Here is a 25,413-nt window from a genome sequence, read left to right as displayed (position 1 = left end):
TCTCCAGCTGGTTGCTAGAAAAATGGTTGGCTCGGAAAAACATTAAAAATGGGATGCTGACTGTTTCCCCCTGTTTTCAATTGTAGCCACATCCACAAATAAATGCAATTGAATATAAAAAACATCACTGGCTTACCGTCCGCAATGGCTTTCAAGATATAAAACGAAGTCCCTGTACACAAAGATTCCTCGTAGGCAAGGAAGGTAAAGGGATATTATAACAAAATGTATTTTTGTAGTCAATCCAGTTTAAGTGTATGTTCACACACTGTATTGACAACAAATGTTGTTTGACATGGCTGTTGTTAGCTGTGTCAAACAACGGCCGCTGGCTTGCATGCTCACCCAGCTGATACTACAGTATCAGCTGGATAAACATTTTATTTCAATTCGAATTGCAGGCATGTTTGGGTGTGCCCGCAATCCAATTACGCATTGCACACAATGTAAGTACAGTCGGCAGACTTTTCAATCTTTTGAGTGAAAAGTGAATACATTGTGTAAAGATGGCTTCAATATGATACAAAATTCAGTGAAATACAGTATAATTCAGTAGACTTCCCTATTTGAAACCACCTATTCTCACTCATGCCCACACATGCCCAAGAACAGGATGGTTTCATCCTGAACCAAAGAATTTTTCAACATGCTGGTTACTAATTATAAACAAATGTATGTTTTTATAAGTCTGGATAGACAAGACAGATCATACATACATCATGTCTAGTGATGAGCGAACATGTTAGTAAATGCTTGTATGTTCATACAAACATGACGCTAATTTTTATGTTCGCTGATCACGAACAATTTGTTTGATGTTCGGAATGGTTATAACAATCATTTTCGAACATATTTGAACTTGCAAACGTACGCCACTGCGTGATTTATGCTTTGCGCCTGATAATCTGTACGTATGTGCATAGCTCTAGATGGAGAGGTATGCAAGCCGTATGCAAATGTGTACACATTATTTACACTTGATAACCTGTGGACATTTGTGTAGACCAAAACCACGCTTCTACTGTACGTTCATTATTTGTGAATGTTCGGCGAAACGAACATGAACCAATCACGATCATTATTTATTTATTTATTTTTATGTTCGCGTTAAGGATACAAACCGAACATCGGGATGTTCGCTCATCACTAATGATGTCTTATCCTCAAGCCAGCATTCAGTATTATCGTGAAAATCAAACAGCCTTTATGCAATGTTTCAGTAACAATCTTTTTCAAGCAGTGAACAGAGTCTGTATCTCAGTGTCTTATATCTCACACAATCAATTACAGTTAGGTGTACAAAATTCATAGCAATTCCAAATAAGCAATAAACAATTCGTGCTTTGTCATACAGTATTCAAAAATATGTACTTGTGTATTTCACTTTTGTGATCCATATTGCTATATATATATATATATATATATATATATATATATACTTTATAACATATAAAAAGGTGCCCTGTGCAACAAGATGTGTTATTTATACATATATAGTGATACCCCAAAGTGTGCATAAGTTAATATACAGTAACAACAGAAATCACCTGTCCACCATTATCCCTGCTTGCTGCATGCCATGTATAACATCAACACCAGGCCTTCATGCCCAGAACAAGTTGCACAATGACACGGGTTTCCAGCGCATGCTTAGTCAGTCTTTAACTTACTTAATACAATGACATGGGAACATGTCCATCCTGTCATAGTGTTCCCCCTGCATGCTAGACATCACTGGAACAAGGAGGTGACTATCTACTAGTATGTAGCAAAGCCTATTCAACTATGGGAAACAATGTTGTTTACAAGCCTCATTATCATATACTGTATATGTACTGCTGCACTGCATCATATATGCCCAAATTGTTTAATATTGGGGGCAAAAACAACAAGACATCCGCACTTGACTTGATTGATGTACGGACCTGAGGACTGGTGAGGCATGGATTGAATGCAGAGATACTGTGCTGTTACAAAAAAGAAAGTTTTTTGCTGTAGTTAGCCCATACATGTAGTCCAAATAGATTACAGTACATATAGCTCTTCAGAGTGACAATCAATGCACATCAGTAAAGTTGGGGTCACACATTTCGATTGAAGGTATTAGAATAATCTGCATTATTTCTGAACCAATTACCACCAATACAGTTCAAAGCATACGATGTAGAGGGTAATTGACACAACCGAAAGCTTTCTTACCTTCTTACCTTCATCTGCAGAGCTCTTTTAATCCTGCATTTTATTAACATGTAAATTTGGTGGGTTGGTGGACTGGGAGCGGGGCTACAGCCCTTGGTGCACCAGTTTGCCTGCCTGCCATCAGGAATGCACTGCTATTCTGATAAAGAGGACCTCTGTTCCTCGAAACACATAAATATTGTGCACTTTTGATAAATGTTTTTACTTTATTCAGCCTCAAATAGGAGTCTTTTGGGCAGCGCTAACATTTATGGATTAGCCACGCACCATTTTTGTACTTAGACTAGCCTTATTCCCATGGGCCCCTACTTGGGAGAATCCTGTTTGGGCTATCCTAGTTGGCTTGCAGCCCTGCACTCTCCACCGAAGCGCAATATCCTGGCATCTTCTGAAGACCTGGTGATTTTTCAAAAGGAGGGAGCAAGCAGGCGGGGTGGATCAGTATACTTAGGACTGTAGACTCACTCATGATGTGCTGAATCACCTATTTTACATACTAATAACATGCTGAATTTAACAACAATGGTACTGAGTAGGGATGGTCCGAACCTGCCGAGGTTCGGGTTCGTATGAACCCGAACGCTCGGCAGCAAATTCCCGCTGTCTGCCCGCTCCGTAGAGCGGGTGGATACAGCAGGAGGAACGCCTGGAAAACTGGGATACAGCCTATGGCTTTGGCTGTATCCCAGTTTTCCAGGCGGTTCTCCCGCTGGATCCGCCCGCTACTCGGAGCGGGCAGACAGCGGGAATCATTACCGAGGGTTCGGGTTCGTACAAACCGAACCAAACTTGGTTTGGACAATCCCTAGTACTGAGGATAAAAGTAAGAAAATTCCCTTCATTCTTCGCATCCTCTGCCCTAGGGGAACATAACAATAGAGTCTTATAACCTGCTGTTAGTTTCCATTTAGTAACAATCACTCAACCCTCTGAATACATGTTATTCAACATAGGAGCTAGAAAGTAGTAGGAACTAAACACAGGAGTAAAATATATTTATTTTGTATTACTATATTTTATTTTAAATTTTTATTTAAATGTATAGTCAGCATGGTAAAAAAAAAAAAAAACAACTTTATACTATACTGCCCCTCCTCCTCAGCAGCTGGGACAAAATAGGCAAGCCAGAATACCCCTTTACCTTCACTAAGCAAATAGTAGAATGTGAATAGGTGTAGGAAGTGAGTAGGTGTGAATGCACCTTAAAGGAGAAGTATTGCATTGCCCCCCAAACGTTACACAAATCACCAATATCTACCTATTACAGGAAATGAACATAAATTCCCTTTTCCCTTACTTCCTGGATAAAATGGTGATGTCACGACCCGACTCCCAGAGCTGTGCGGGCTGTGGCTGCTGGAGAGGATGATGGCAGAGGGATGCTCAGTGTCCCTCCAGTGCCCTGTGTCCCTTAGTGTCCCCCTGCCATCACCCTCTCCCACAGCCACAGCCTGCACAGCTCTGGGAGTCGGGTCGTGACATCACCATTTTATCCAGGAAGTGAAGCCTTGATGCAGTAATAAGTGCAGGGAAAAAAAACACTTCATAAGCATTTCCCCTAATAAGTGTATATTGGTGATTTGTGTAACTTTTGAGGGGGCAATACAATACTTTAATAAAAGTTTTCGCAAGACTTCCCCTTAAAGACTCTCTCAGAGTCTGTTAAATGACAGTAAACTGTATTGTGTAAAAGACAATATAATATTTAAGATCCTCTCTCTCTCTCTTTGTAATTATACGAACTGTTATAAGTTATGTTATTTGATGGGTGGCCCCAATAGACATATGTATAATAATATTAAGCATACACCTAAGTCTAATTTTACTTAAAATATATCAATTTCCTTCTTCCCCTTTGGCAGAAAGGCACAGTGATTCCTGAAGTAATGCATACATTAGAGTTGGTGATGGTTATCACATTGTGTGATGATCATGACTTTGAATTTTATCTCACTTTTTTTTCCGTAAAAGCTTTGGGTGAAATGTAGCAATTTTATGCTTGTGACATGGTCAATTAATCAAATGTAATGAGATATAAATGCTTTTGACAAAATCCGAGTGTAGGAAAGGAATCCTGTCAGCAAAGCTTTTCCATTTGGTAGTTATAAAAACATATAAATGTACGCCTGTGTAAGGCTGATTTAAGATAAGTTTCAATAGCGTTTATGACTGTAAACCAATGTCAATGCAAACAAAGAAGTATGTAAATTGTAAATGCTGCATGCTGTGTTAGCAGAATAAATCCCAGTGTATAACATATTTAGGTAGTTTTAAAAACGAATAGCAGCAGTAAATACACTGACATAAGCTTAGCCATTTTTATTAAACTTTATTGGTTGCTATAACTGCCTATTTGTTTGGTACACAAATAATTTAACCTTGACTCTCATTTATGCAAAAGATTTGGGTGATCAGCTTTAAAGTATGATGATGGCTGAATACAGAAAGTACTTATTGTGATTTACCAATTTAGTGCAATTGCATATTCATGTTTGTTCAGGGTTACTGAACTGAACAGAATGCTATTCTATAGCCAAACATGCCTCGAAGCAAATCGTACTCGGTAGCGAGTCAAATGGTGCATGGATATTGTCAAAATGCAAAGTCTTCTTAAGATGCACTTCTATAACCACAGTAAGCCACAACATTAAAACCACAGATCGGTCATTGGAAAAAGCATCTTCATAACTTACCTAGAACAGAGCAAAATGGAAGAATGCAAATGTGCTAAGCTGACCATACACATTAGAAGAAAGTTGACAAACCTACTAATTTAAGTGGGATTGTCTAACTATATTATGCAAAGAGGTCTCCTGTTTATTTATTTCCACTGGAGTATGAGCTTTCTCTCTGGGTGCATTGCACAGCTTAAATGACTCCTTATGCCACTTTGCCAGTCACCCCCTTTCCAAAGAAAAACCTTCATTTTAGACCAACACTTTATGTAAAGTATAAGACGAGCTTCACTTGAGAAAGCCCTTTGTGTATTTGCCAAATAAATACACTTCTTCATAGGACGTCCAGGAACATCATAATGATGTTAAGGCTGTAAAGAAAGGGCTCACAACTTGAGCCCTCTATGTACAGTGCCGTTCTTGGCTGATATCAGCGGCCGAGGGCTGCGGCTATTAGCAAGCCATGATACCTGCCAGGCGGGGGCACAGCGATGTAATGACGCAAATCCTGGCTCGCCAATCATTTACTGTGGGTTTCAGCAGCCAATAGTAATTGAGCACTGATTGCAATTATCGATACATTACATATGTATTGCATTGATCTCTATGTGCAATGATTGCATTGCTCATAGAAGTCCCCTAGGGAGAATAAAAGTTTATGTAGTAAAATAAATAAATAAAAATATTTGCTGTCACAGCTTGTGGAATTGCCCAAACTACTACATTGTTACAGTCCTGTTTTCATACGTGGCATAAGCGCAAAAACCCGCCAAAGTGCAAAATTTCACTGGTTTTGCAGCATATTTTATGGAAAAATTAGGTCTGTCATTGCAAAGTTCGATCTGTGTCACAAAAAAATAAGCGCTCATGTGGGTCTGTAGATGAAAAAATATCCATCATAAAATGCATGACAAAATCTCGAAAAATATTATTTATGGGGAGAAATTGGGGGGGAAAGGTAACTTTTGAGGGGTTTCCATGTCTATGCAATGTACTTTATGATAAAACTGACATGAATAATATGTTTATTCTATAGGTCAATCCGAATACAACAATATGCATTTTTACAGAGCTTTATGAAATGTTTCCATTTTTTAACAGCAAAACTTTTTTATTTCTTAGAACAGTTTTATTTTTCAACCTATGTGGCTGTCTGGGGTCTCATTTTTTGCACCATGATCTCTAGCTTTTATTGGTATCAATAAAGTTCACAGTGGAGTGCACTCTCAGACCTTGTGCAGGTGTACCAGCAACAAAGATTGAATACACGTCTTCTCAATAGATATCCCATGAAGTCGCAGCACATCCAAATAGTGAAAGAACTTGTGATTTTTATTTCATAGTAACAATATAAACCAGTGCAACGTTTCTGTCTCATCACAAGACCTTTCTCAAGACAGAAACATTGCACTGGCTGATATCGTTACTATGAAATAAAAATCACAAGTTCTTTCACTATTTGGATGTGCTGCGACTTATTGGGATATATATTTTTATTGGTATCATATATGTGTAGCTGGGATTTATTTGGTCCCTATCTATAATTTTTTTTATATATAATGTAACAAAAAAATCATCAATCCTGGTGTTTTTTTTCCTTGTTCTCATTTAGGCTAAGTTCACACAACATACAGCTACGGCTGTAGTTCTCGCCGCAGAACTACGGCCGTAGTTTTGCGAGGTGGAACAATGCCTATTGATGAATGGGATGCCGGCCGGAGCGTACACACATCGTATACGCTCCATCCGGGAGTCCATGCGGGGCCGCAAAAAACTGACATGTCAGTTTTCTGCGGCCGAAATTCAATGAATTCCGGCCGCAGAAAGACCTTTCAGTTCACACAATGAAGTGAGCGGCTCCGGCCGCTCGCTTCACTGTGTGCCAAGGAGAAGCTCTGATGCGGGGGCGCGCTGTTGCGCTCGCATCAGAGTTCCGTGGCCGGACGGATCATCCAGCCGGCACTTAAGTTCCGGAACGGCCGGTCTCTAACGGTGTGTGAACATAGCCTTAAGCTATTCACACTGTGGGAACAAAGATGTAATATATTAATAGATCAGACAATTATGCATGTTATGATGTATATTATGATTTCGTATGTATTTTTATGTGTTTTACTTATAAAATGGGAAAGTGGGGGTAATTTGACCTTTTCTTGGGGGAGGGGCTATGTCATATTTTTGAGGAAAAAAAATCAAGTTAAGGTTTTACACTTTTTAAGTCCCCCTCGGGGGCTACTACCTGTAATCATTAGGTTGCATACACTGGTCAATGCTATGGCATTGCTTAGCATTGATTCGTGTTATCTGCTGTCTTCTTGTAGAGCCTGCCTGTGGCTTAAGATCAGACTGCATGGAGGCAGGCAGCATACCTTCAGCAGTCATGCAATTCCATTGGGACCCTAAGAGTCACGCTGCAGGGGTCCTGATCGGTAAATGACAGGAGTGGCTCTTAAATGCCGTGATAGCTACGTCCCGCCATTGACAGTGAGGACCCAGCTGGTAATAGCAGTCAATTCTCATTCTCTATGAAGCAAGCTTAATTCCTGAGCTCGCTTTTTAGAGCCCTTGCAGAGACAATGGTGTAAATGTTTGCTATTCCTCGTTAAAGTTCGGCCAAATACTTAAAATAATTTTTTAAATAATAAAATTAACTCTCAACTCACCCCTCCTCATGCCTCTTCAGCGCCAGAGCGCCGCTCCAGGACCCCTGCTGGGCTCAGGGATCTCAACCAGAGCTGACATCATGACCTGGTTTATTGCTGCTCAGCCAGTCAGTGAATGGAACAAGATGCCACTGCAGTCACTGCAGTCAGCCAGGAAGGGTATTTTCCCCTAGTCCTTATGTCACCACAATAAATGTCTTCTAGCAGGGGTCACACGTCCGATGGCAGGCACGGGGAGATGTAATTAAGGACTGTTCATTATGTTACCACACACACACTAAAGTCTATGGGAACAAGTCATTAAAGTCTATGGGAACAAGTATTCGATTAGTGAAAAACATCTATTTGACCATTTGGATGGTAAAACCGGAAGCTGGGGGATTTGAACGCTTATAGAATATTTCTCGAATATTCGCGGGATATTCGTACAAATATTGAATATTCGAATATCTCACTATTAGATCGAATATCTATTCGATCGAACAGTATTTGCTCATCACTATTAATCAAACATTGCTGAAGACAGAAGGGGTTAAGGAACAAGGCCTGTGTGATGTCCTGTTTGGACATCTCCCTTAAATGGCATATAAAATAGGTCTATGGTAACAGACCATTTTGCTTACCTTTAAAGCTTTACTTTTAATTAAAAAAAAAAAAAAACATCACACAGAGATAGAACATTTTTTGATTGATTGTCTCACTGTTGAGACCCCCACCTTTCTCAAAATATGTCTAGAGAAGCATGTCTGACCCATTGAAAAAAATGGGCTCCATTATAAGGCTATGGAAGTGTAAAGCCAAGTGTAAATGCTTCTCCTGGCTATATTAGTACTGAGACTCCAACCAATCAGAACTGTTGACAAATCTGTGTGACAAATGCTTTTTCAATTGACAATTCTGTATATCATATAGCCAGCTCCCCTGCATTTACCTGTGCAAGTTTTATTGTACATTTTTCTTACATGCAAATGAAGGACCTTAATATGCATTTATTTTATACGTAACGGAAAGAGTGTTTTGACAAATTGTAAAGTACAAAAAGTGCTGGAGTGAAGCATATTTCAAAGAAAAGCAAGGTAAAGTACAAGAGGTCATACTCTGTAGCTGACGGATGGCAGAAGGTACTAATTTACTGAAATCCTGATGGTTTTGTACAATAGTCACCAAACAGAGGCCATTTAAAATAAGAAGAGTAATCTGAATATAAAAGTAGGCAGAAGATTATATTTCATGTAGCATAAATCAGGGAAGAAAAGGGCAAACTAAGTGGGTCAAGCTGTTCTTATCTACTGTCAGGAACTATATTTCTTTGTATTCATGTGTTAATGGTTATAGTAACTAAAAAACATAATTTATTGCTAGCACCTTTGGTGTTCTATAGTTTATTCTTAAAATTTATAACTAACACGTTCTTGCTATACTCTGTTAGGTAGATTTTACTGCTTTGCCATTTGGAAGGAATGAACTCTTGTGGAAGATTTTTTTTTTTTTATCATTAAGCAGAGAATACAGTAAATGTGAAGATATTTCGTTTCACAAAATTATTATTATTATTTTGAAATCAAACTATACAAAGCTATAATATGCAACAATAATAATAATTACAAATTATAAGGGATTTCAATGCACTTAAAGGCTATGTTCACACAACGTCCAAAAAAGAAAAAAGCGTCCGCCTTTTGTGTTTAAAAAGACGTCCATTATTACATCATTTTAAGTGACTTCAATAAAATGCATTGAAGTCTATGGAATAACAGACGTCTTTTTCACACATCGTAGTAAATGTGTCCACCTAAAAAGACGTCCGTCATTCAATACTGCATTCAATAATGCATTTTATTCAAGTCACTTAAAATGATGCAATAATGGACGTCTTTTTAAACACAAAAAGGGGTATTGCACAAGCCAGAAAATGGGCCAACATTATATTAAATGGAAGTGCACGTGCTCAGATATTCTGGGGGTATGGATAAAGGGGCATTGCAGATTTATTAAAGGAATCAGGTCTTACAGCCAACCTCTGCCTAGCTCTTGTGATGAATAGCAGTCACAATCTCAGCAACTGTATTACCTTCTTCAATACACTTTTCTTACCTATTGTCAGTGTGGGAGTTAGTATTGTTGCCCACCTCAGCTGGCTCCTTGGCATGCTATTAAGAATGAAAATCCCTCATTCCTCATGTTTTGCCCATTTCTAACTTCAAGTTGGAACTTCTGAACTTGACTTTGCTACACTTATAACTTAATCTATGAGCATCCCCTCTAACATTGTTATATTGTTAGATTACTGTAGACTCCTCGGCTTTCTTGGCTTTGTTTCTGATCATATCTTTTGCCAACTCCTTCACTTAGATAGCTAGTTTTAAACTGTAAGTGTAGGGAGAGGGGGACTCAGGGCACAGGAGGCACAGAGAGAAGGTGCAGAAGAGCTTGGAGGGGCCTCACATTACTGGCTACCCTGCACACAACACCTCATAGCAACTGTGTGTATGGACCGCTTGTACCCCACACAAACAGCATCTGTGTCATTTAAAATTCTGCTAACAGAGGTGCTGTGTTCAGGGGGTTAGCAGTGGGAAGAGCCTTCAAGCTCTCTTGCACCGCCTCTCTGTGTGAGATGAAGGTGATAGTTAGATTAGTTATCGCCATCTCAGACTAGAATGCCAGAACAGCATCTGCAGGGCATGGGGCAGGAGAGTGTGAAATGGGGGGAACAGTGTATTCTATCCCATTTAAGTGGCAGCATAGTCCATTATTCCTCATTAAGGAGGGTTCACAGTGTATTAATGGGCAGAGTTTATTATACCTCATTAAGAGGGGACAGTGTCTTAAGGGGGCACAGTGAATTATGTTTCATTAAGGCGGCAGAGTGGTCTTATTGCATTAAAAGGTAATAAGGGGACACAGTGTTTTAAGGGGGCACAGTACATTATAAAATAATAAGGGAACAAAAGGGGGACAAAACATATTAATATATTATTAAAGGGGACACAGTGAGTTATAGCATATGAAGGGGGCATAATACATTATATCTTATTGGGGGAACCGTGCACTATATCTCATTAGTGGGACATTGCATTATAACTAATTGAGGGAACACAGACCTATCAGATTGGGCAACATTAAAGCCTGCCTGTCTGCTATGAATTTAAATAATAGTTTTAAATCCTGGTTAATCGTGGTTTAGACTGCAAAGATCCTGGATTTGTAGGATCTTTGGTTTCGGCAAAACCTTACTATACACTATGTCCACAGTCAATTTGTACCAGATGACAGAATGTTATTGAATACTGTTCAGTTTCTGCAGTTGAGTCAGTAGGGTCAGGCTTGATAGAAAAGATTTTCCTTCTTTCTTGGAAAGTGGGGTTGGTTTTAAAGCTTCCAGTAAAAGTCTTGTGGAATTGCATTGATTTGTTTTGGGTCACTGTATAGGTTGCCCTGAACATCCCTCAATCTCTTTCCCTCTCAGTTCACCCAGTTTACTTTGTGGTCAACATATGCTGTTCTGAGCTTGAAAGTGGATTAAGTATATAGTGACTGCATCTCTTTTTTCATGGCTCTGTAGTTGAAAGTAATTTGACCTCTCAGTACAGCCTTAGCAACTTCACAGAATAAAAAAGGGTTATTTCTATGAGAGTCCTTCTCATAGGTTTACTCTACTCACTATTCATGTAACTGTAATAGTTGTCTTGAGCTAGGCTAGTAGATAATCGTAACAGAATATCTGAGGCTTTGGGGTGTTCTTTTCCTGCATGCACACTAACCGGTTTGTGATCTGATATTACTAGATAGTACAGTGTTGGCTAACCTTGACACTCCAGCCATATCTTTGGTTGTCCAGGCATGATGGGAACTGTAGTTTTGCAACAGCTGGAGTGTCAAGGTTAGCCATCACTAAGATAGTGCATAGTCAGGTTGTTAGGGGTGGCGAAACCATGACACAATCTATACCACATTGACATCCAATTATTTGGGGAGTTTAACCCCCTCATGTTCCATGTGCATAATTATTGATAACCCATCCTAGACACTTATGGCATACCCACAGACTATTCAAACAATGACCCATATATGCAGGTTCCAGAGATGGGTCCAGTGTATTATGCAATTTTTTTTTTTTACTCTCATTGACTCCCATTAAAGTTGGGAGTTATGCAAACACGCCAGATTTGGTAAAAGAGGGTCATGGAGCCCTCAATCAGAAGATAAGTGTAGGTCCCATATTCTGTGAATATGATCAGCATATATTTACTGTGTACCTTAGGTGTGCAGTATGTTTACATGATGTGAGCTCTGTGTGCAGAATGTGTCCATGGTGTGAACAGCATGCATCAGCTGTGTAAGCTGCATGTGGGACATGAATTATTCTTAAGACTATATTCCCACTATGTAAAAATAAAGGCAAATAACGGCTGGTGTTGCAAAACAATGGCCATTATTAATTATCATGATAATTTATAATGGCTATTCTTTTTCAACAACGGTCGTTTTTTGTCCTTATTTTTACATTGTGGAAAAATAGTCTTAAAAAGTCTTGTGAAAAACAGGTATAAACTGGTAACAACACTTCAATTTATGTATGTTATCTTACTGTAATGATGAATGACAGAAAAATACAAATAACACTCATGTCATTAGGATGATCTATGTCTACAGCCCAATGCAATAAATGTGCTACATTATCTTAGTTTATCAAAATTCAGCATCATTAGTGTCTATACTGTTGAAATGCAGAAAAAGGCATCACATTTTACTCATATGTATACCCTGATATAGAGCATGCCTTTAGTATTTTCAATTAGAATTACTGTATTATCTGTTGAAGTCAGTAAAATAAACTGTCACTGCCACTGAAGCAAATGCTTATCTCATCTATCCACATTGGCTCTACTTTCTCTATGTAAGTAAAGTATCCTTATAGTCAGCAAATAATGACATGCAACAAAATTGCTTTTTTAGCACACTTAACACCAATGGCAAGAGAGAATACTGGTCACTTTCCCCAGCAGGAGAGAGCAATAACAAGAAAATTGTTAAATCTGCACTATAGGAAGTAAAGTAGCTAATCCAAAGGAAATGGCAAATTTAAAAAAGAAAAATAACATAAGAAACTTCTAACTGCATCATTATGTGGCTATGTTCACACAATGTCTTTTCATCTCAGTTTAAAATGACGCCCGTCATTTTGAGGCTAAAATAACGGACGTTAGCAGCCTGGCCTCCCCTTAGTGCACTGACGGGTGTTTGTACATTATTCTAGTTTTAGTTACTAATTGGACTTTGGCTATGGCTTAATTGAAAATGTATTAATGTAACTGTTCATTTTTATTGTGTTTGCTTGAATACTTTGTGTTATGGCGTTCAACTATGGATTTAAAAAAAATTAAAAGTACCTTTCTTTGGTGAACCCATTCAGAAAATTATTCCTAAAGAAAATTTGACAGTTTTTTGTCACGTGGAATAAATTAACAGATCATTCATTTAAAGTGGATGTCTTGTGATCAGTCTGGCTCCTGGGCCATCCTGTTGTTATTGATGGCCATACATTTCTCCTTCAGTGCCGAACCAGATGACCATGGTGTGTCTGCCAAAGTGCTTTCCTACATACAATGTCCCTATGTTCTACTAGAAAATATAAACAGGGGTTGTCTTTGAGTCGCTTATAATGAAGGCACAGTACAAATTGCTGTACACAACATTTGGACACGACACTAACTGTTATACTCTTGACAATACCGACCTAATTAGTCAATCTATAGTGGTATACCCTGATGCTGTTACCCCTGGTCTTCAGATGGTCCTCAACATAGTAAGTTAAAGTCCAACGTATAGTCAAGTTCAACATAACAAATGGAACACAATGCGGGAGGCCCTCATTTTATATATATATATATATATATATATATATATATATATATATATATATATATATATATAGTATATATATATATATATATGTTGTTATTGTAAGACTTTTAATTCAAACTTCCCTATTGTTGAATTTGGAAAATGAGTACAACAAAAGATGAAGAATGTGAAACTAATTAGGAAAGGTAAAAATGCTACTAAAGAAAGAACCTAATTAAAATGGTAAAAATTTGATTATTTTTAGATTTCTCTACTGGGGCACTTTCAAACTTTAATGGAGTTTTCCCAATCATGAAGTGATGACGTATCGCTAGAATATGTAATCACTTTATGATAAGATCGACTTTAGTGAAGTGTGGCCCCCTTTGTATAGGACTGCACCACAATTACCTGAATAGCTGGGTTACCATGGGCCATTATGTAGGTGAAAAACTTAAAAGTGACATGACTTTATTATACCGTATTCGGTATACCGTATACCGTATTCATATACCGTATGTTCACACTACGTACTTTGTATGGTATGGAACACTGCCTTATCTGCTATGGGATCCCGGCCAGAGCATATACACTTAGTATATGCTCCAGCCGGGATCCCATACAGCGCCGCAAAGAACTGACATGTCGGTTTTCTGTCATGACCTGACCTGTCAGTTCACACAATAAAGTGAGCGGCTCCGGCCGCTTGCTTCATTGTGTGCTATGAGAGTTCTGATGCGGGCCCATCAGCGCGCCCGGAAAGATCATCAGGCCGGTACTTAAGTACTGTCCAGGATGATCTTTGCAGAGACTGGTCGTTTCGTGACCCGGCCGGGTCACAGAACGGCCGGTCTCTCACGTAGTGGGAACATACCCTTTTAGTGTGAATAATACAAGCTTAGATTTTTATTACCATTTCATTGTATTTTACAGGTATTGTATTTTGGAAAATTTGCTTTCTATTTAACTGTGCTTAGGGAGCAGTTAAAGAGCAAAATAAAAGAAAAAAAAAGAAAAGAAAAGAAACTACTGTATGCTTTGACTTCCACACTCACTCTTTGTAATAAAGACAACGATCAGCTGATAAACAATCATTGGTTGATTGTTTCTTCAGGCCCTGATCTAAAATCATCGGGTGCTGACCGCGCATTGACATGTGTAATAGCGATGTGTGACCAGCGGCTGACAATTCAACAAACAGTCCCAGCCATTGATTGGCTGAGTGGCTTGTCAGCACTGCCAGGCAGTTCTGAAGCTGCAGGACATGGGGCCTGGGAGGAAACATGCAGAGTGCAGGAGGAGACCGAGAATGTGGATAGGTAATATAAAAATTGTTTAGGCAAAGGCTGCACGGACATCGGGAATGCTGAAATAATTTAATAAGAAATTTCTAGAAATTAATTCTTAGTGAAGCCATTGTTATGTGTATATTTTTAAAATGTTTACAGATTAGTATTGAAATGCTTTATTCATCCATTTTAGTACCTTTCATTGCCAGGAATAATATTTGACATAGGATGACATCCGAATACACTGATCTCTCTGCAAATTTTTTAGTGTTAATCTGTGTCAAACATACACACTTGTGGACTTGCTATATTGTGACCTTGGAGCTTCAGGGGGAGAGAAAGGACTCTCATGTCAAACTGCAGTTGGAAACAATGTTTACATGAATTCAGTATGCAAGTCTGATGAATAATTCAAAAGGTTAGAACAATCTTCATTTTGCTAAGAAAAGCTCATTTTATGTGAACTCATTCAGGTAATTTTAAGGGAATTGTAAACCACAAGCAGCACCAGGGAAACAGAAAAATTCTAACCACATCGTATAGTTTAGAAATAAAAGTGTTAAGAGACATCGTTCAAACCCTACAATAATATATTCATAGTTTTATCTGTCATTGCTGCGTAAATGTTTTCTAACTTTGAAAAAAACTTTTACTTCTTTAATTTCAGAGAAATTATGCAAATCTCATGCAGAGCTTCGTGACCCATGTCTCCTTTCTGCACAGGCATAGAAAATTATTGCAGGTCATGTCTCAGTTCTGTCATAATCTATGGGTAACATATAATGAGACGTTGGTTACCTGTGGGTCTCTAGGAGCAGGAAACTATAATAAGTAGCATAACCTACTGCTCTGGGTGACAGTGACTACAGCACACTGGTTGTAGACCCAACAGTTTGCTTGAATGTTTTCTTATACATATCCCTCTAAATAAAATCAGTATAAAAAGAAGCAGAATCATCACCGTAACAGCCATGATGACTGGTATTAGACTTATTATGTAAAGTTTCATGTATTTGCATTCATTTCCTAATACTGATGATGACATACACTGTATTAGGTATATGCATCTGTATGCATTTATTGTATGTACCATAATTTTTCGTAATCAGTGTCCGTTCTTTAATGCACATTGCTTTAAAATAATGTACGTGCCTATTATTTCCCGACGTTGTTCAGTGAACAGTGCACGGAAATAATAGCTGTTCACAGAACGCAACGTGCGGCGACAGCACGTTATATTGAAGTGGAAGATAGAAGGGTATTTTACTGAGGAAAGAAAAAGATTTTCCGAAACGCGTCTAACACTCCATAATTATTGCAAGGACTACTACACCCTCAGCGGGGCCGTGCACTGATTGGCTGTGCGGGAGCCGGGAGCACCAGATGTGGCCGGATCCCGCTGCTGGTAATGTATTATCCCGGTGGGTTAATGGGGCCTTGAATTACATACTGGCAGCGGGATGACAATCCCGCTGCCAGTATGTAATTACATTGGAATTCACAGGGGCGGAATCCGCTGCGGATCCGCCCGTGTGAATTTACCCGAGCCGGAGCCGACACACTGAGCACAGTGTGCCGGCTCCGGCGAAGAAGAAAGAAGATAGAAGAAAGAAGATAGAAGAAAGAAGATAGAAGACCTGGGAGGGTGAGTAGGAAGCTCTCCCCCTCCCCTGCACTGCACCCCTCCCAGCAAGAAAGGGGGGGGTCACTTAACCCTTTCCTTGTTGGTATGGATGCAGTCTGACAACAGTCTGGCCCCTAAGGGGTTAAGTGGGGACCCTTACTTAACCCCCTTGGGGACAGATTGTTCAGTCTGGCATCCAAAGGGTTAAGGGGGATGTAATTCATCCTCCCTTAACCCCTTGCGTGCCAGACTGTAAGCAGCGATCTGTAAAGATGCTGCATACTGTAAGGTGCACAACACCGCTCACAATGATGGGTGTTGTGCTCCAGTTTGTGTGTTTTTTGTGTGTTTCTCCTTTCTTGTTTTTCAGATATCGGTATTCAGTGGATTACATCGGATTCGATGGACTACGTCGATGACCAGCGGTTGTTTGGATTTTTTAAAATAAAATGGTCAATGAGGGGTTTGGGGGTGTTTTTATTTGAATAAAAAAAAAATTTCACTTGTGTCTTGTCTTTATTTCTTTACTTTATAGACTTAGTAGTGGAAGCCGTCTAATAGACGGAATCCATTACTAAGTTGGGGCCTAGTGTTAGCCGGTATAAAATGGCTAACACTTACCCCCCATTATTACCCCAGTACCCAATCCCACCAGGGGTACTGGGAAGAGTCGGGTGCCAGTGGTCCCAGAGCGTCAAAATTGGCGCTCCTGGACTGGGGCGGCAGCAGGCTGGTAAGATTTAGGCTGGGGAGGGCCTAAACCAATGGCTCTTCCCACCCTGGTGTTACCAGGCTGCTGTTGTTTGGTTTTTAACCTGGCTGGTTACAAAAATAGGGGGGACCCTATGCGTTTTTTTTTTATTATTTATTTATTTTAAAAAAAAACGCATAGGGTCCCCCCTATTTTTATAACCAGCCGGGTTAAAAACCAAACGACAGCAGCCTGGTAACACCAGGGTGGGAAGAGCCATTGTTTTAGGCCCTCCCCAGCCTAAATCTTACCAGCCTGCTGCCGCCCCAGTCCAGGAGCACCAATTTTGATGCTCCGGGACCACTGGCACCCGTCTCTTCCCAGTACCCCTGGTGGCATTGGGTACTGGGGTAATAATGGGGGGTTAGTGTTAGCCCTTTTATACCGGCTAACACTAGGCCCCGACTTAGTAATGGATTCCGTCTATTAGATGGCTTCCACTACTAAGTCTATAAAGTAAAGAAATAAAGACAAGACACAAGTGAAAAATTTTTTTTATTCAAATAAAAACACCCCCACACCCCTCATTGACCATTTTATAAAAAAAAAAAAAACAACCGCTGGTCATCGACGTAGTCTACGGAATCCGACGTAATCCACAGGATACCGATATCTGAAAAACAAAAAGGTAGAAACACAAAAAACACACAAACAGGAGCACAACACCCATCATTGTGAGCGGTGTTGTGCTCCTTACAGTATGCAGCATCTTTACAGATCGCTGCTTACAGTCTGGCCCCCAAGGGGTTAAGGGGTTAATGTATTGCATCCCCCTTAACCCCTTGGGGGCCAGACTGATGTCAGACTGCACCCATCCCAGCAAGGAAGGGGTTAAGTGACCCTGCTTCCTTACTGGGATGGGTGCAGTGCTGGGGAGGGGGTGGGGAGAGCTCTATACTCACCCCGATGTTTCCTCTTCGCTGGTCCGCAGCACAATGAAGTCACTGTACTGCGGACCGGCTCTTTATATGTGCGCTCAGCCGATCAGCCAATCAGCTGAGCGCACATATAATTCTAAATGTTTCTTCTAATAATGCTATTGTGATAACATAATTAGAAGAAACATTTGATGTTTTAATTAAAGTAAAGTGATGATTAGTACAGAATGCTCTATTGCCGGCAATATGAATTAACGGCTTACTGGAGCTTCCTGTACTAATTAATATTCAATTAATAAAACACATTTTCGTTTTAGTCCTACTTTAGTCCTATTTAGTCCTACTGTAATAGTAGCTACTTTAGATTGGTTGTTCTAATGAAATTCGTTTGCATATGATTTGCGGATAATTGCGATTCCGACCCAAAATTCATGAACTTTGCAAAACAAATTTTCAAATGCTTCACTCGCTACTGTTCAATTTACTGTAATTTAAGCTGGGACCCCCGTTGTTGTTACATATAATGTGTTGCACAAAACCACCTTTGTTCTAAAATGATTGTGGTACGCATTATAATAGTTATCGCATTTTATCATAGGTCCATCTCTTTATTTTGAAGAATTATATTACAAGCCATGAATTATTTATGATTATATTATTTGTGTGTAAAATCATTTACTCTTTTGTCAGGAATAGTTCAAAAAATTACTCTTTGTTCTGGTCTCTACACTGCCTGAAGTCCCCAGAGTACCCATAAACAGTGTTACAAAGTGATGTGTAGTTAACTTGTTATTGATGTTTTCCTGTTCCCTTATTTATACCACTGTATAGCCTTACAAAATAAACAGAATACGTTTGATCGCTTTTTGTTTCACTGATGTAAGCACCTGGGACAACTTTTTGAAACTTTATTGTTCCATGTCTGTGTCATGCATCAGAATATATAACTCTTAACTGAATAGAGAAAAAACAATTGTACAGGCTATGATTTTAACTCAGATATAAAAAAAGAAAGACTACAGAAGATAAACTTTCAGCGGAATGCATGATAGATAATGTCGTTTTCTAGCATTTACTTGAAGTATTGCTAGGCTCTCTGAAAAATATTGTAGCTAAATGCTTTTTAGGCTTCCAGTGTTTCAAAAACACCACATTAAAACTTTAAAATTGATTATAGAATATTTTGACAAAAAGAACACTCAGAATTCTTTTTAGATACGAGGAAAGTATAGCTAAAACACAACCCGATGATAACAAATAATATCGAGAAAGTCTTTTTTTGCTTGCTTATGTGTTTTTATTAAACTGACATAAAATTTGTATTTAAAAAAAAGAAACAAATATTATGTAAACCAACACTAGAAAATAAAGCATTAAAAAGTAAATACATAAAGTCTACATAATATTTTTTTCTTGTAAATATTGAATTATATTTAGGCAATGGCACAAAAATACACATACAAAAACAAAACCACTTCCTTTATCTTTCAAGGTTCAAATTACGTAAAAATTATTTTATCTCATCCCACAGCAAAAGGTTCAGGGGGATCTGTAGGTGGTCAGTTGGGAAGCTGTCACCCTGCTAGAAAGTAGTTCTATACGGACAAATGGAACAGACCTAGCTGCAGTAACATAGTAGTTTCCATTTATTGTTTGCTCATACTTTCAGCAAGTTAAATCTAAAACAATTTAAAACATTTCCCTGATAACTTCATTCGTCTACCATAAACATCACTATACTGAAAAATATCATATTTCTAGAGAATAAAATAGAAAGAAAGCATTTGATACTACTACATTTTATAGAAAAGCATTTTACTTTTTTGTATTATATCACATTGCTTTGTTTTTTATTTTATTTTATTATAATTCACAATTTAGATATTACATCAACTTTGCAGCTAATTCAAAACAGCTTCACATTCTTTTTTTTTAGTGTACAGCAATAGAAATTATAAGTCTGCCTGCAGCACCAAACACTGTCGATCAAGTATATTGCCTATTCTGTGGTTTTCAAATGATGTATTTGCGGCCTATGACTAATGAGTTTGTTAGTGTACAGCAGTGCTTCTCAATTCCAGTCCTCAGGCCTCACCAACAGGTCATGTTTTGAGGATTTCCCATACAAAGAACAGCTGTGCTAATACCTGATGCACTATGAGTATAATTTAGCCCCTTGCACAAGACACTGCTTCTCCCTTGTCCATAAATATTTTCTAGTCCCTATACATTCAAAACCTACCACTAGAAGCTAAATTTGGTCTCAACAATCTGTGGCATTACCTACTAAACACTCCTCAAAAGGAATGACTCAGACGAGCAATCTATTGCACTAGCTGGAGCAGTGCACCCAGCGGCCCCCAACACCTTACAATCCCTTACCACATTCATCCAACAAAGTAAGCGGTCGGGCCCACACTCATTTGTTTTTGTGGGTGTCCGTCAAACACATGCCACTGAAGTCCGACTTGGTACAGCAGGTGTCTCTATATTAGAGACCTTATCCGCTCCACCTGCCAGGTCTTCAAACTATTGAGCTTACAACTCCTATACCCTCATGTGCCACAAGGGCTGAGAGTCAGATCCCCCAAACCTTACATAATTATGCAGCAACAAAAAGACGTCAGATTTACTGGCAAGTAAGGAGGTTGGAGACTGAAAAAAAAAAGTTCTTCCCTTCTCCCTGTTCCTTTGTGCTGCCCCCCCCTGCAAGGTGCTGCCCTAGGCACCGGACCATGGGTGCCTAGTGGTATATGAAGCCCTGCTAAGGGGTGACCTTATAACTAAGAATAAATATATCAAGAGGCAATACAAAGATCTCTTCTATGACCTATTTATACCCAGGACTGTATATGTAATGATAAATTCTCTACATTTAGAGGAAATACTAATTCTATATCACGCAGAAAGGGATTCTTTACTGTAAGTTCAGTGAGACTAAGGAACTGCTCGCTAGTGGAGATGATATGGTAAAATCAATATAGGAGCTCAAAAAGGATGCCTGGATGCATTTCTGGAGTGTTTTATCATTACAGGTTATAGTATAGAGTCGGGAAGACATTTTTCTCCCTAAAACTAGCAAAATTGGCTTTTAACTCTTTTTTTTTTTTTGCTTTCCTCTGGACTAAAAATATAGAACTGGATGGAGGCATGTTTTTCCCAGCCCTACAAACTGAAATATGAATTTAATACGTTGAAGAAACGAAATCAACTCATATGAAAGATTCCCTATTGGATTGAACAAAATGTTGTATTTATGATATATAGGGCCAGCGTAACGTCTGCTGCTTACAACCATAGCCACTCTCACATTTGATGAACAATAGTTGCGCAATGTCTCCCAAATTTCACAGAAACAATGCACAGCCATTTGTCACCACATGCAAGAATAGTTCTGACAACATATGGCAGCCACAAGATTATCATCTGTTTTTAAAATATAATTTAAGTTGTTTTTTTTTTTTTTTTGTTTTTTTTTTTTTCTCAAAACCTATTAATAGTGCAGAAATAAAGTATCTGTGACTGAAATTCTCCTACATTTATGCAAAGGGGAGTTGTTTCTGCAGCATGTGCATGAACTTCTGCAAACCTTATTCAGATGAATGGGACAATGTCAGAACAAATTTGTCAGCACCATGGACAGTTCCGACAGTATAAGACTAATTTTCAGTGTCTGGTATTGTGAGCTATATATGTATACACATAAAAAAGTACAAACTTGATAATTTATCTGGGATTATAAGAAGAAACCTCTCTATGTTTACTGATTAAAAAGTTTTGGTTTTGTTTTTTTCTACCCAAAACATTAACCATTAACTATTTAGTTATTTTATCTAACATTTCCATTAGATATATATTTAATTCACATCTATAGGCACAGTCAACATTTTTTTCACTCCACAAGGTCCAGGCCTTCTTATGCTATTCAGGAAGATCTATGAGAGAAGACTAGAGAGAGCAGACAAGGACAGATTAATAGGATAGGAAGTGAAATGAATCAAATGAGAAGGATGAATGAACTGGGCAGTGATACATCAAAGATAACATTAAGGCATAGATGAGAAATGAGTACAAGAGCCAGAGACACAAACAGAGCACAAGTTTGGCTAATCCAAAGGAAAAACTTGATTATTTTATTTTAACACAGATAAATAATCTTTTCTTTTACTTATATTGATTTAGGCCCAGACAACTGTACTCCTGTAATAACAGTCAGTGAAGTGAGGGGGGAAGGGAGGGAGTGGTGTAGGAAGAAAGGAAGGCATTTGACAAGTTGGCACACGTCAGCCTATTGACTTAATATACTCATAAAGTTTATCAGATTAATATTATTATAAAGAATTTTCCTATAAAAGATACCCTGTGTAATAATTATAGCAGCCAGAATATTATTATTGTAATTTATGGTCAAAATTTACTCAAACTGTCCATTTTTTACACAGAAACCTTAAACTAGAAAGTTCAAGAATGTAAATCTGTTGCATTTTTAGGCTATGTTCACATTATGTAAGTACAGTAGTGATCACGGCCGTTGTTGATCATGGCCGTAATAACTACGGTACTTACACTACCGTTCAAAAGTTTGGGGTCACCCAAACAATTTTGTGTTTTCCATGAAAGTCCCACTTATTCACCACCATACGTTGTGAAATGAATAGAAAATAGAAACAAGACATTGACAAGGTTAGAAATAATGATTTGTATTTGAAATAACATTGTTTTTACATCAAACTTTTCTTTCGTCAAAGAATCCTCCTTTTGCAGCAATTACAGCATTGCACACCTTTGGCATTCTAGCTATTAATCTGTTGAGGTAAGCTGGAGAAATTGCACCCTACGCTTCTAGAAGCAGCTCCCACAAGTTGGATTGGTTGAATGGGCACTTTTGGCGTACCATACGGTCAAGCTGCTCCCACAAGAGCTCAATGGGGTTCAGATCTGGTGACTGCGCTGGCCACTCCATTACCGATAGAATACCAGCTGCCTGCTTCTGCTGTGAATAGTTCTTGCACAATTTGGAGGTGTGTTTAGGGTCATTGTCCTGTTGTAGGATGAAATTGGCTCCAATCAAGCGCTGTCCACTGGGTATGGCATGGCACTGCAAAATTGAGTGATAGCCTTCCTTATTCAGAATCCCTTTTACCCTGTACAAATCTCCCACCTTACCAGCACCAAAGCAACCCCAGACCATCACATTACCTTCACCATGCTTAACAGATGGCGTCAAGCATTCTTCCAGCATCTTTTCATTTGTTCTCCGTCTCACAAACGTTCTTCCGTCCACAACACTTTTTTCCAGTCTTCCTCTGTCCAATGTCTGTGTTCTCTTGCCCATGTTATTCTTTTTCTTTTATTGGCCAGTCTCAGATATGGCTTTTTCTTTGCCACTCTGCCCTGAAGCCCAAAATCCCGCAGCCGTCTCTTCACTGTAGATGTTGACACTGGTGTTTTGCGGGTACTGTTTAATGAAGATGCCAGTTGGGGACCTGTGAGGCGTCTGTTTCTCAAACTAGAGACTCTAATGTGCTTCTCTTCTTGCTTAGTTGTGCAACGCGGCCTCCCACTTCTTTTTCTACTCTGGTTAGAGCCTGTTTGTGCTGTCCTCTGAAGGGAGTAGTACACACCGTTGTAGGAAATCTTCAATTTCTTAGCAATTTCTCGCATGGAATAGCCTTCATTTCTAAGAACAAGAATAGACTGTCGAGTTTCAGATGAAAGTTCTCTTTTTCTGGCCATTTTGAGCGTTTAATTGACCCCACAAATGTGATGCTCCAGAAACACAATCTGCTCAAAGGAAGGTCAGTTTTGTAGCTTCTGTAACGAGCTAGACTGTTTTTAGATGTGTGAAAATGATTGCACAAGGGTTTTCTAATCATCAATTAGCCTTCTGAGCCAATGAGCAAGAACATTGTACCATTAGAACACTGGAGTAATAGTTGCTTGAAATGGGCCTCTATACACCTATGTAGATATTGCACCAAAAACCAGACATTTGTAACTAGAATAGTCATTTACCACATTAGCAATGTATAGAGTGTATTTCTTTAAAGTTAAGACTAGTTTAAAGTTATCTTCATTGAAAAGTACAGTGCTTTTCCTTCAAAAATAAGGACATTTCAATGTGACCCCAAACTTTTGAATGGTAGTATATGTAGTGCTGCATCTGAGGGAATCCCGGTCGGAGTGTGAATGCACATAGTATACACTCCGGCCGGGATCCCTAGCGATGCCGCAAGAAACTGAAATGTCAGTTTTCTGCAGCCGCTATTAATTGAATAGCGGCAGCAGAAAACCCTGTTGGTTTCGGCCGCATGCTCTATTGTGAGCATCCAAATTCAGTGGCAGCAAAGATCATCCGGTCGGTACTGCAGTATCGACCGGGATAATCTTTTCTTACAGTGTGGGAACATTACCCTAATCTGTGGTGTCTTGCACCAGATCCACTGCATTTCTGGCACACACTGCCACATCTTAAAGGGGTACTCCAGAGATTAAAATGATTAAAAAAAACATTGTGTTAATAAAGTTATATTATAATATAATTATAATATAATATATTATAAAATATATATAGTTTTAATGTATATATACGTAAGAAACGGACCCTCTACTGCCACTATTTGTAGAGTGTGTACGTGTGTGTGTGTGTGTGGGGGGGGGTTTACAACACAATTGCAGTGCTGTATACAAGAATATACAATCCATTGGGGGAACGCCACCCTGCTCTTGATAGCACTGTATTGCAGTACTAGAAAAGAGTAGGGGATTAGGAACTGAAGGGCTTAAAGCATACACATTGGATGTGTACATAAAAAAATATATTAATTTTTTTGCAAGTTACACAAATTACAGAGAAAAAAAAACTCTCCTGAGTACCCCTTTCAGCCACACTTCCTTTACTGAAACCAAATCCCCTTTGTTAACTTCACACCTCTTTTGTTGAACTCTAGAGAAAAGTATCCTATAGGGATATTTAGCATACTTAATATTGAAGCTGGGCCCAATATGAAAATTAAAAACATACTACTCTACCTGGATGCCCTGTTCATCCTACACATCTGTTTTCTTCATACTTGTGAGATGGACTCTAAGACAATGACTACAGCATTGGTAATACAGCTCAGTTATTGAATAACTCAGTGGGTCATCTCTTTAAAGATGAGTCCGTCTTGGAAGTAGCAAAAAAAGATACACATATGGAAAATGTCACAGGCCCAGGTGACACAAGTTGGTAAGTATGTGTGTGTGTTTTTTTTCTCATATTGGGCCAATCAACATTTTTTAAAATTATCCATAATAATCCCTTAAAATTGTGCAAACTCCCAGCTCAAACCATTATGTTGCCATGCTCCTTTCCTTAAAGGGGTTATCCAGTGTTAGAAAAACAGGATCACTTTCTTCCAGAGACAACATCACTCTTGTCTCCAGTTCTGATCTAATTTTGCAAATAAACTCCATTTATTCCAATGGAAACTTCACCCAAACGG

The 25,413-nt window shown here is 38.8% G+C and overlaps 1 protein-coding gene across 1 annotated transcript in view; it reads left to right on the top strand.

The window, feature by feature from the left end:
- The window catches only part of CNTNAP2 (contactin associated protein 2), a 1,369,824-nt gene that overhangs the window by 607,604 nt on the left and 736,807 nt on the right, over positions 1–25,413 (top strand). The gene's annotated exons all lie outside the window — the stretch shown is intronic.

This window comes from Dendropsophus ebraccatus, chromosome 2, assembly GCF_027789765.1.
Source record: "Dendropsophus ebraccatus isolate aDenEbr1 chromosome 2, aDenEbr1.pat, whole genome shotgun sequence".
NCBI lineage: Eukaryota > Metazoa > Chordata > Amphibia > Anura > Hylidae > Dendropsophus > Dendropsophus ebraccatus.
This window is presented reverse-complemented; position numbering and strand designations above follow the sequence as displayed.